Raw genomic sequence first — 13,011 nt, forward strand, 5'->3', positions numbered from 1 at the left:
TTCTCTTTCCCAGTAGAGAGGATGTTTCTGCAATGAACTGTCCATGTGCTATCCCTCCTTGTCCTCATTATATAAATCACACCATGTGTGAGCTGGTTGGCCCTAGCTAGGGTTGTGGCCCATGGCTATAACTGGTCTGAGAGTCACGCCACTATTTTTGGCTTTACTAGCATCACATCTTAATTGACCAATTCAGTCATTGCATCACAGGAGCTCAATGAAATAACTTCAGTTTATATTTAAAAAAACAACTATTTAGATGTAATTCAGCTTATATTTTAAAAATTCCTAAACAGTTACGTGGACACATAAGCTTATGTACCCCCAAACATAAATCATACAAATCTCTATCTTTCAGAACAGGGAAGTTTTAAGAACCACTTTGAGGAACGTCTATGTTTTCATAGAGTAACAAGAGTCATTTCCATTGTCAAACTCATTGTTGAAGTGTGTCTGCCATAGATCCCTCAGTAGACACTCCAAAGAATAATTCTGTTCCTAGACAGAGCTTCAAGTGTCAGGACTTACAGTGTGGAAGGGATTCAAAGAGGGAGCTAGGAATGGGGATCACAACTGCAGAAGATTCAACAGGGCATGTGTCTTTGGCGTCTTTGTAAGAAAGTATACTCCAGAACACTTCAGCACATTCGTCGTCTCGGAGTGATGCTCTCAAAGCCTTCATTACCTTCCAGACTAGACTACATTGATAACAATTCTTGTTAAACTGAGCCATTCAAGGAAAGGACAATTTCAAGAAATCTCTTGTGGATGTCCATTCTGTGATTATTTGACTGGAGAAGCATTGTCTTTTTAACAAACCAGCAGTCGTAGGCTTTTCTTGGCTCTAGGTGAAGAGGTGACTTCCCTCTTTGATTCAGTGTTCATAATTGGGCTGTCTGTTAGCCAAGGTGGTGAGAAAACAATGCTAATGAGGTCAGGGGTTCAATGCCCACGTGGGTCAGTTAGTGTTTCTTTGTTCTTTGGCCAAAAGTCTATATCCTCTGACTGTGTCCAGCCACTATGACAATAGAGATTGGGAGAGAGTGAGGGAATGTGGATGGCTCTCTGTAATATTATTCTTCCTACTGTGGAAAACAACTCCAAGTTCATGTCCTTTTGTCAGCAAAGTCATCTTCAGGGATGAAGGAGTACCCATTAAGAAGCAATTAAGAAAATAAAAGGTATAGTTCCAACAGCAGTGTCAAGGAGGCTGAAGCTACAAGATCAATTGTCGTAGCTTGAGATCAGCTGGAGAAGGCAGCAGCAGTAAAAATAATTATTATCCAGTGCCAATTTTCAATTTCTTATCATCCAAAGTTTCAATGTTTTCTACACATTTGTGTAAGGAATAAAGTGTATTCGTTTGAGTCTCCTCTCTTTCTCTTTTGTTTTTGTCAGCCACATTCTATTGGAGATCCTAAATAGTAATAAAATGCCCATAGACAGCCAGAAAAAGAAGACTCAGATATTCCCACAAGCAGGATCTCAGCCCTGGAATAACTTAGGTCTGGCTTTTTATCACAATTCATGATTGCCCCATGCTGTACACTGCTTCCTCAGAATTACTGTGCCTTCTGGGATGCTATGTGGCAACATGAATCAGGGAAGACACTAGCCCAGCATGATGGGAAAGACTATGGGCTTCTATGTTGGGCAGACTTGATCTTATGACCTCCTAGTATTGTGTGTGTTTGTGTGCCTGGGAAAGCCACTTAACTGCCTACAGCCTCAGTTTCCTTACTTGTAAAATGGGGATATTAATGTTTACCTCATAAGGCTGTTGGGGAAGAATTCCATGGCCGTATATGAAGTCTGGCAAAGCTAGTATGATACCTGGCATTTTGTAAGCATTTTCCCTGATGACTAGAATTTTTGTTGTTAACACTGCATACATTTCTTTTCATTGTTTGGTAAATTTCCCTCCACTTAATTGCAGAACCATCTGTGTAGAGCAGCCATTACTAATATCTCATTGGCAGATGCTGGTAATGGCTTTCCTGTATCCCTTAGCCCACCTGAATTCGCTAGAGCAACAATAGACAGTTGACATCTTCCCACTTCACGAGCCTGGGTCTGTCTGTTTGTTGGCCTGAGAACTCTCCAGGGCATTTGCAAAACTTAGAAGCATAACAGTTTATGCTCCTAGTGGCAACCCTCAACCAAAAGGAAGATGCAGATGAGGGGGACTTACTCGCAACCAGGTGGAATGATTCTGAGATATATTTCACATGGCTTCTTAGAGGATTCTCAGCACGATGAAGCTCAAATTGCCCACAGCAGCCACCCATTAAGGCAGCTCTATTGGCTTTTCTCCTTTCTTTGTCTTGCTTTTTTCACTTTGTCCCCATTTCTTCACTTTTGATTCCTGAGTTAACCTAAAAAATAAATTTCTAGCACCTAATTTTTATCTCAGGATTTACTTTTGGGGAACCCAGACTAAAACTCCTACTTCATAATGTTTTTTACTTTTATTTTTAATTTGTATACAGTAAAATTAGCATTTTCTGATGTGTAGTTCTATGAGTCTTAAAAATGTATATGTTCATGTAACTACCACCATCATCAGGATACAGAACATTTCCCTCACCCCAGAAAAATGATCTCATACTGCCCTTTATAAGTCAAACCATTCCCCCTACCCTAACCTATGGCAGCCATCCTTCTAATAGAGATTTCCTTTTTGAGAATTTCGCACAGTGTGTAAACTTTTTAAGTCTGGCTTCTTTCACTTAGCATAATGCCTTTGAGATTCATCAATGTTGTTTTTATCAGTAATTCATTCTTTTTCATGGTTGAGCAGTATTCCAGTTTATTGGTTCACAGGTTGATGAACATTTGGATTGTTTCTAGTTTTTGAAGATTATAAATAGTGTTGTTCTATATATTTACATACAGGTTTTCATGTGAACATAAGTTTTTATTTCTCTATCTTAAATACCTAGGAGTGAGTTTGGTGGGTCATATGGTAAGTATATGTTTAACTTTATAAGAAACTGCCAACACTTTCCACAGTGGCAGCACAATGTTGCACTCTCACCGCAATGTGTGAGAGTTCCAGTTGCTCTACATCCTTGCCAGCACCTGGCATTGTCATTATTTTTATTGTAGCCATTATAACACAGGTAGTGGTATTTCACTGTGGTATAATTTGCATTTCCCTAATAGCTAATGATGTTGAGCATTTTTTCATTTGCTTATCTGCCATCGTGTGTCTTTTGCTCATTGATTTAATTGGTTGAATTTTTTTTTCTGTTGAGTTTAGAGAGTTCTTTATATATTCTGGATACAAATCCATTGTCAGATATGTGATTTGCAGCTATTTTCTCCCAGTCTGCAGCTTGTCTTTTTATTCTCTTAATCATAGGGTTTTTATAAGAATGAATGTATTTACACTCTATAGGGTTTTTATAAGAATGAATGTATTTACACGCTAACTTCTTTGAAAGCTAAATACACATGCAATATACACATATGTCAAATTGTGGGGGTGGGGGGCTTTTGGAGAAAAGATATTGACTTAGAACTCACACAAACCTGGGCTTGAACTGTGGTTCGGTTACCCACTAATTCCTTTGCCACAAACTAGCCTGTTAGTTTCCTTATTTGTAAAGTATGATAATAGTACTTACCACATAGGGTTGTTGTGAGGATTAAATGAGACAATATATGTCAAGGCGTTACCCTAGTGCCAGAACATTATAAATTGTTCAATAAAGGTCAAGATTGTATTCATATTATCATATTCCTTTTTGTCTCCAAGGCTTTGCTTTAGCTGCTCCTTCTGCTTGGACTATTTTCCTGCCCTCACTCGTACTCTTTACCCCTGATTCTCACCATTTTTTGGCTGACTAAGATAATTCTTATTCAGGGAAGGCCTCCAGTGTGGGCCAGACTCCTTCTTGGTGCTGTCATAGCACCCTTTAATGAGCGTCTATCACGCTGTTTTTAAGCAACGTAAGCTGCAAGCAACTTGAGAGCAGAAATAATGCCCACCTAAAATAATCCAAGCTGTGTTGGATGAATGAGTGAATGAACGAGTGAATTTCATCTCATGCTTTGTCTGAGGATCCCAGTTTGACATTTCATCTCTGTATTGCCAAATTCAGTCCCTTAAAGGCAGTCTTAAGCACCCCAAATGGATGCCTATGACTAACACCAGGACCCTGCTTGCAATCAGCCAGACAGTGCATCTTTGACAAGTTGGATGCCGAATGCAGAAACTTGAATGCTTTGCATCTATTTACTTTTACCACATGCCATAAAAATTAAAAATACATTGTACCACAAGTGCAGTATTTAGTGTCTCACTTTAATTACATTCAAGTGTGTTGCTAAATAGTCTTGAGAAAACCTTAATGACCAGCTGTTCTACCCTTTTCCCATATGTCAGAAATGGTTTCTGAAATCACATTCTGGGGCAGTAAGGTTGTATAATTAGACAGTGTATAGTCAACACTTCTAGATTTTCCCTTTAAACTGTGGACCCTTTACACTAACATATTGTGTGATTCTGCCAGTTTGGCGCAATACAATTAAATGGCATGCCAAACAGCAACCAAGATATGCAAACTCCATCAGACGTGTTATGATTGCATCATTATCTCCTCATATCTTTTTCATCGTCAGGACTGTATGCGTGTGTGTGTGTGTTTGTCTGTGTGTGTGCAATGCAATATTCAGCATGTACGGCTGACAAAAAAACTTAGTAAAAAGGGCTGTAAATTTTTAATATTCCCTTCATAATGCCATTTATCTCATTAGACTTAGATGTGAGAGTGGCTTTTGCATCTTTTCGAACAAAGAGCTATCACTCAAATACACAGCAACCATTTAAAGAAACAAAACGAAACTAAAATTCCCCATGGTTATAATAGAAGCCAGTATTTTATATTGCATCTGGTGGAGAGATGAGGATTTTATCAATCCCCAAACTAGATTTGAGAGATAAAAGAAGTTGAATTTAGACAAATTTGATTATTATAAAAATAAGTCATTAGTTACTTACAGTTGCTTGACTCTGAGCTGAATAAGTTGTTCGGAAAACATAGTAATATTTTGTTTGATTAAGTCGGGCTAATTCTTTGATTTTTGAGTGTGGACAGAGACTGAAATAGAAATAGAAAATAAGGAAATGTGAAGATTCTATCAACTGGATAATATTCTCTGACTCTTCCTCTCCTTCTTCCCCAAGAAAATGTCCTTGATGCGGTGTCGAATCACAAGTAAAAAAATCTACCTTTGATTTCTGAATTCTGATCAGAAATTGCCCATATAAATACAAGGCAAAGTCATAACTGAAGCTCTCTTCGGTCCTAAAGCATCAGACTTATTTTTTAAAACGGCTAAGAGAGAGAGCTTCACTGTTCTGCTAAGACCGATTTACTACATTTTTCTCTTTAATGCTTGAATTTCCAATGACTTATTTAGATGTAAGCACTGACAGCTGTAATCATGTTTTAAATCTTGCTTTGCATCCTTAGTTATAATGTTGTTCAATTAATATTCAGAATATTGGAAGTGATGTGCCGTTTTGCAAACGACTTGAATACAATCCAATGCTTTGGGAAACTGACTCTCAAGAGGATTAATCAGCATTTAAAACTTGCATTAATAAAAATCTGATCTTCCACCATGGGGCACGCATAATACTTTTTGTTTTTAAACATTTTAGTGTAATACTATGGCATCCTTTGTCCAGATTTTTAAAGGGATTTTAAAATTGAGCTCCTTCAGATCAGTTCTGCTCTGACCCTTGCACATAATGAACACTTGCAATTTAAAAATATAAAGATGTTCTTCTGAGGAGTGTACCAAGCTGCATTTCCATTACTAAAAAGCAATAGTAGACTACAACATGGTACTTAGCATTTTAGTAGTTTCCTCCAATTTATACCCGAAGAGTTTTCAGTCTTTCTTTGACTATTCTAAAGCTCAATTCTTTAAATCCAATCCCTGAGAGAAAAAGATCAAAAAACCATGTTTAAATAATGAAAAGTGATCCATAGTAATAAGGGATCTTTTGCCAAAAATGGTATATTTCAAACAATTTTGATAATTGGTGGTCTCTTTTTATTTGTTTTTAAATAAGCATGAAGAACAGTGAGTTATTTACATGTAAACAAGGATTTGGGTTCTCAATGCAAAATAAAATGACATGATGGAAAATGAATGGGAAGAGTGGACTGAGTACTCCTCAGTTATAGCTAAATGAGAGTGAAATAGAAACGGAGAAGAAAGATGATTGCAAAAGCAGAGTAGGAAAAAAAATCGCTGCTTTATCCTGGTACAGTAATCGATTCCTTTATGACCAGAAATAAATCACGTGCTCTGGTGCTTCTGGCCCTCTCCTCTCCCCTTAGACTAGCTGGCATGCACTCTGGCCCAGGGCCTACAGCTTTTCCTCTGCTGAGACCCAATGTGACCCTCCGGACCATCGGCAGAGAGGAAGGTCTCCTTCTTGGTAAATATTGGGCCTGGAAGGATTCTATTCTTCTCCTTGCATGGTTTTAGAAATTCGATTTCCTAAAAGGAGAGCCGCACGATCCTCCTCTTCGTTTCCACGCTAATGCAGTCAACACCATGGAGCAAATTCTTATCGCGGCTGGGCCTTATTAGGACTACGTAGCATGTGCAGCAAATGGTCTATACGTGCTTATTGAAAGAATCCATTTCAAAGCCCTTATTAAGTGCCTGCCTGCCTGCCCCGGGTATGCTGGCTCCTGTGTGGGAAAGACCTGCTCACCTGCCCCCCGCTTTCTAGCCGCAGGACCCCTGCTCTTCCTTGAGGAGCAGCCTCTTTTGATCTCCTTGAAGTCTGCTTCTGAGATGGAGTGCAAGGGAAGTGCAAAGAGGGCGATGGTGGCACTGGAAAGGGAGCCCGGGGAGCAAAAAGGCAGGACTAGGAAATGGATGAGGTGCCAGCTTCAGACTCGGGTGTCAAACACCGGCAGGGCAGATCTGAAAGGAAGCAAAAGCATTTATTAAGATACGACTGGACAGTAAAATGTTCACATCATGCAACAACTCCGTGCATCTTCTGTTAATGAGGATGTTAAAAGAAAATAAATGTTGAAAAACGGTGGAGCCAAAGGTAGGCTGCGACTCCAGTTCCTCCTGCATGAGGAAGCGTTGGTGGTGTAAATGCATATTCAGCTGTAAACTGTGCACATCTGCAGAGGTGGCTTGGAATGGCTTTGCACTGAGAGTGTGTGATGGCCATAGCGGTTGTTTTGCTACTAGCAAAGAGTCTTGTGTTTTAAAAGCTTCTTTCTCAGACTACTGAAAAGATTCTTGTTGGTCAGTGTGTTTGTTTTCCTTGCCCTGCAACATTTTTATCTCCATCCACGTCCACGCTGTTATTGAGAGAGGGGACAGAGCCTGGCCCTGGGCCTGGGTGTGCACCCAGCTTTCTCTTAGAAAGTGTGCGGTGATAAGGTGTGGGGGTCTTCTCCCTGTATTCTTCCTGGATCTTGGCATTTGGGGAATTTGTTTAGCCTCCTGGGATAAGGTTGAACCACTCCTGTTTTGGGGACAAATTATGAATATTTGGGCAGATTTAAGGCCCACTCTGAATCAGCCCTCTATCAGCTTTCTAAAACTCATCTAAGATCAAGTCAGCTTCTTGCTTTGAAACCTAAATAGCTTCCCTCAGCCTTTTAAAATAAATTTCAAAGCTTTAGCTGGGCATTACAGACTCAGGTCTGTAATCTCGACATTTTGGGAGGCTGAGGTGGAAGGATCACTTGAGGCCAGGGGTTTGAGACAATCCTGGCCAACATGGTGAAACACCGTCTTTACAAAATATACAAAAATTAGCGGGGTATGTTGGTGCATGCCTGTAATATCAGCTACTTGGGAGGCTGAGGCAGGAGAATCGCTTGAACCCAGGAGGCAGAGGTTGCAGTGAGCGAAGATTGAACCACTGCACTCCAGCCTGGGTGGCAGAGTGAGACCCTGTGTCAAAAAAAAAAAAAAAAAAAAAAAGAAAAGAAAAAGAGAAATCCCAAAGCTTTAGTGTTACCGACAGTGCTTCACCATGCGACTTCAGGCTCTGGCTGCGTCTTCTGCTTTTCTTCCACTGTTCTCAGGCACCTTGCACTGAAGTCCAATTAGCCTAGACATCACTCCTTAAACATATAGTGCTATTCCTGACTCTGTCCCCTTGCTAGAACACTCTCTCCTTTGCCTCTTCTCTGCATGCAGAACTCCTACTCATCCTTCAATGCCCAGCTCAAATGCCACCTCTTCTCTGTGGTTCTTCCTGAGCTTCCATGGTGCTTTCTTTTCCTTCTGTTTCCTCTACGCTACTTCCACTCAAGAAGAATTAATTGCTCCTATAGCTGCGAGCTCTTATTATGGTATTTGTCACTTCTGCTATAGGTATTTTTTTTTGTTTCTCTTACACAATTTTGCCACTCAAGAATTGAAAGAGTAGATCCAAAATTGTTATTTCATAAATATTCGTTGAAGTGAACTTACCCTTTAATAAGGGCTATGTGTATTTCAGAATCCTAGAATTCAGAGTTTATAGTCAAGAATTGATATTTAAAAAAATCTATCAAATATAATAATATAATAAAATTAAGAGCATAAGCCTACTCTTGATATTTAAGAACTTTCTTCATATATATACACACACACCTATATATATTCAGATATATATATAGATATATATGTATCTATATATATATATCTGAATATATATACATATCTATATATACACCTTTTTTCTATGTCAGACCCTAAAATACAATGATACATCTAGTAACCAACAGAAATATCCATTTTTTCCTGATCTCAAAAAAACTTAGACTATAATTAGATTGATTTTTTTTTTGTTTAGACTGTATATCTAGTAAAACTCTCTACTTCCAAAAAGATGGGCGCTTACATTATGCATCTCTGAAAAGTATTTGAACAGATTCAATGTAAGCATACATCAACTGCATTGAAGGAATGATTTAAAAATATGGAGTTTTCCGTCCTATGGCATGAATGGGGAAAAGCAGTGTTACTATATTGATTGGGAAAAAGTTCCAAAAGCAAAAGCAACCCCTTTTTCCACCATAGATGGTGGTACCTGTAAAGCACTCTCCAAAGTCACAATATGTTCTGGACAAGCAGATCTCAAGCACAGTTAATGATAATAAGGGTCATCTAGAACAGGAGTCAGGAAACTATAGCCCACAAGCCAAATTCAGTGCACTGCTTGTTTTCATAATAATAAAACTTTATCAAAACACAGACAAACCCTCTTGTTCTCATATTGTCTAGGGCTGCTTTTGTGCTGCAATGGCAGAGGTGAGTCTTTGCAATAGAAACCACATGACCCATAAAACTGAAAATATCTGGCTCTTTGCAGAAAATGTTTGCTGTTGCTTGACCTAGAAGCTTCATTCTGTTTTGTTTGAAAAATGATACAGATGCCTGAACCCCATCTTAGATCTACTAGGAACTGCAGGAATAAATCATGTTAATAATGCTTTTGCTAAATGAATATGAATAAACAGGCGAGGGGAGGGTGTTCAGATTACAGATACAACTAGAACCCACTCCAAATCACAATACATTGCAAGTACCCTCTCAGGCCCCGGACATATGTCCTATTACTTTCTTGTGAGATTCTCTCTTTCTTACAACTTTAACCTAACCTAGAAAAGCACAAATGCCACTGATTGCCTGTGGATCTGAAATTTTAAAAATATTTCCAAGAGTGTCAAATGATGCATGCCTTGGTCTGCATAAACATGGTCATCTTCTGATTGCTTGGGACATGCAGGAAAAAAAAGTCCAGCTCATCATGAGAAATGATGCAGATGGCATATTTGGCATCACCAGCCTGCGTAGATCAGAGATGCATTTATTTACATGACTTTGTTTGCATTGTGACCATTTATCTGGGCCCTTGCTCCACATTTAACCTTTGAAAGGGTCAAGAGGGAGTGAGCCACTTTGCCCTTGGGATTGGATGGAGTGTGCCTCCTGTAGGGGGCATGTTTGCATTTCCTCCTACCTGCAAAATACTCATTTCTTACAGCATCAGAAAACATTTGGTTATGTTATCTTGTGGGTCCAGGAGGAATGTGGAGTGTGCCAAATTTAAGAGCCACTGCCAAATGCCATAGTCTGCATTATGTAGACAGAACATCCCAGTGGAACTGGCGCTAACTGGTTGTAGATTCCAGCTTTTGCCTCAGAGGCAAAAGATCCCTGTTAGTCATTTCCAACTGGGATCATGTCCTTTGCTTTGGTTATGAGATGTCTTTGTATCTGTGCAGCAATATTGGCCTGTGGGTGCAGCTGATTGACCACTGTTACTGACCTCTTTGAGGTTGGGACAATGAACCCTGAAAGCTGCATCAACTGGCCTCAGAACCACCGCCCCCCCAACATGTGACTTGAAGATGCTAAAAAAAACCACATCATGGTCCTTAGAAAGAGCCTTGAGGAGCTTGGTTCTTGACCTGGGAATGCCACTTGCTGGGTTAGTCACTGGAGTGCTCACCTGTAAAATGGGCACAAGTTAATCTCTTTGAGCTTTGGTTTCCTCATCTTTCAACAGGGATAATCATACAGTTGTTATGACAATGGAGATAATCCATACAAAGTATTTGGCATGTAACTGGCATGGAGTAAGCTCCCAGTTAAAGTTTTTATTATTTATTACAATTATTATCATTATCATTGTTATTGATACGCATATCTTACTTAACACACACGGTGGTTGAGATGATCAGATGAAATAACTGATGTTGCAGTGCTCTGTGAATATGCAGAACTTGGCTGATGTAAGAAGGGAGGAAGGATAATTGCTTATAGAGCTTCTCTGTTAAACCTGATTTTGACATGACATGAGCCTTTGGCCAAGAGTCCCTCTCCCATTTGGCATGAGAAGCTACTTTTCACTTTGTTAAACCCTTGGGAGACTGATGGCCTGTCCCTGGGTAAGCAGTGGTGCTGATGGGGCTGGACATCACCGAGGAGGTAGCTGATGTGCTGGTGGAAATTTACCTGAGAAGAACCAGGCCAGGGCCCAGATGCTGCCCAAGCAGGACGTCCTGCTGTGTAGTGGGGGCAGTCTCTAGACACCGAGGGAGTACAGTGGGACATCTATCATAGAAAAAGTGTGTGATAGCAGCAAGCCTTCTGCCCAGAACAGTGTCAAGACAGAGAAATAATAATTCCCTGGTTGGTTTGAAAGTTTGTTACTTCAATGGGCCTGTTAGCCTAGTGGTTGCACTCCACAGGAATTTACTGCTTTCCCATTGCACCTAAATCCATGCAAAAAGGGGCTATGCCTTGAGGAGTCCCAGTGAAATGATCTGCCATTGGGTTGCAGTGTGAAAAGAAGAAAGGAGTAAAGGCTTCCCCTGAGAATAATGGGAAGGTGTGAATACATTAAAGTCCGGTATTTTTATAAGTACCTCACACTGTTTTTATAAGCATAATTTTCATGAAGAAAGATTCTTGCCCTGGTAGAGAACTTGTATTATCTACTAGTTTTTCATGAGGAGTCTGAAATTCAATGGGAAGAAAGCCTAGATGCTCAAAATGGCAGCCACTGGTCATGACAATGGTGGCTCACAGACTTTGGTATCACATGCCACACCATTGGGAGGCCCATGGGTGTCCAGCAGTGTGGTGCACATCACTCCAAAACACTCCTTTGGGTCAATCAATTTGGTAAAAAGTCAACAATAACTAGCTTATTTTCATATGCCTCACCTGCCCAGTTTTAGGCATATAATATATATTCAATACAAATGTAAGACTAATATCATAGCAATAGATCATATTTGTTAAACACGTACTAAAGGCCAAACTTTGTTATATGTGCTTTACATGTTTTGGTGAATTTTATTCTCACAATAACTTCATGAGCTAGCTTATGTTGTTATTACTATTTTTAGAGGTGAAGAAATGAAGTCTTTGAGAACTTAAGTGACTGGTGCTAGGTCACATCTAGAATTGCTGGAGTTGGGAATTCACCCCAGACACACTGACTTCCAGCCCGTTAAACCGTGTGCCTACACTATAGAATTGGTTTAAAAAAGAATGTACAGCTTTTAAAAGAAACAAAACATTGAATTTAGGGAAGTGCCCACTTACAGTGTTTCCTTAACAGATTGCGTTTTTATTCTTGGTGCAATACTTAGATTTTCTATGAGTATAACTTTAGTAAAAATTATGCAAAAAACGTAGTTTATAGCATGTAGAACAAACATTTGGTGATTGGGCTGAGGCCGTAAAATAAAGGAAAGAAGGAATGGAGAAAGGAAATGGAGGAAGGAAGAAAGGGAGAAAGGAATAGAGGAGGGAAGGAAGGAAGGAAGGAAGGAGGGAAGGGAGGGAGGGAGGGAGGGAAGGAAGGAAGGAGCAGAGAGAAACACAGAGAGAGAGAGAAAGAAGAAGGAAGGAAGAAAATATATGAAACTAATTTGGTGCTATAGACAGATGTGTGTGTGTATGTGCATGTGAGTGCATGCATGTGTGTGTATTATAGAAGCAGTAAGAAGAATTAAAGCACCTCTTCATTAGAAGTCCCATATTTTCTTTCTTTTTCCTCTCTGCTTTTCTTAGAGAAGTGTCTAACAGGGACCCGACACATTCCAGCCACCATATTCTCAGCTTGGTTTTATATCCTCCGCTGTGTGTGTGTGAGGGGTCCACAGAGTTATAGTGAAAAAGACTGACGACAGTGTTTACCCTGTGAGTGACTCCACTCCAGGCCCCAAGGGAAAGCTTCAGCTGACAGTTCCCTTAAGCCTGGGAGAGGGAGTGAGTGACAGCCAGGCTCCCTCGTCACCTAATCACATCTCCACTGGTTGGGATGTTCTCCACTCCCTGCAGCCTCTGCCCAGGCAGACAGGAGGCATGGAAAAGAAGGGGAGTTTGCAGGCCTCCCATGGTACTGCCTGTATCCACACCAGCTACCGCCACTCTCCTGTAGCAATGGATGTGGAAAATCACACCGGGATGGAGAAACCCTCTTAAACCAGAGCCTAGTACAGC

At 40.1% G+C, this 13,011-nt stretch overlaps 1 long non-coding RNA gene across 1 annotated transcript in view; it reads right to left on the minus strand.

The window, feature by feature from the left end:
- Positions 1 to 13,011, minus strand: part of LOC107970156 (uncharacterized) — a 241,302-nt gene that overhangs the window by 96,787 nt on the left and 131,504 nt on the right. The window contains exons 3-4 of the long non-coding RNA XR_001712519.4: positions 6,743 to 6,957; positions 5,006 to 5,105 (exon numbers count right to left, since the gene is read on the minus strand). This is a non-coding gene — a long non-coding RNA (uncharacterized LOC107970156). The remainder of the gene's footprint in view (positions 1 to 5,005; positions 5,106 to 6,742; positions 6,958 to 13,011) is intronic.

The sequence above is a fragment of the Pan troglodytes genome, chromosome 1 (genome assembly GCF_028858775.2).
Source record: "Pan troglodytes isolate AG18354 chromosome 1, NHGRI_mPanTro3-v2.0_pri, whole genome shotgun sequence".
Taxonomy (NCBI): Eukaryota; Metazoa; Chordata; class Mammalia; order Primates; family Hominidae; genus Pan; species Pan troglodytes.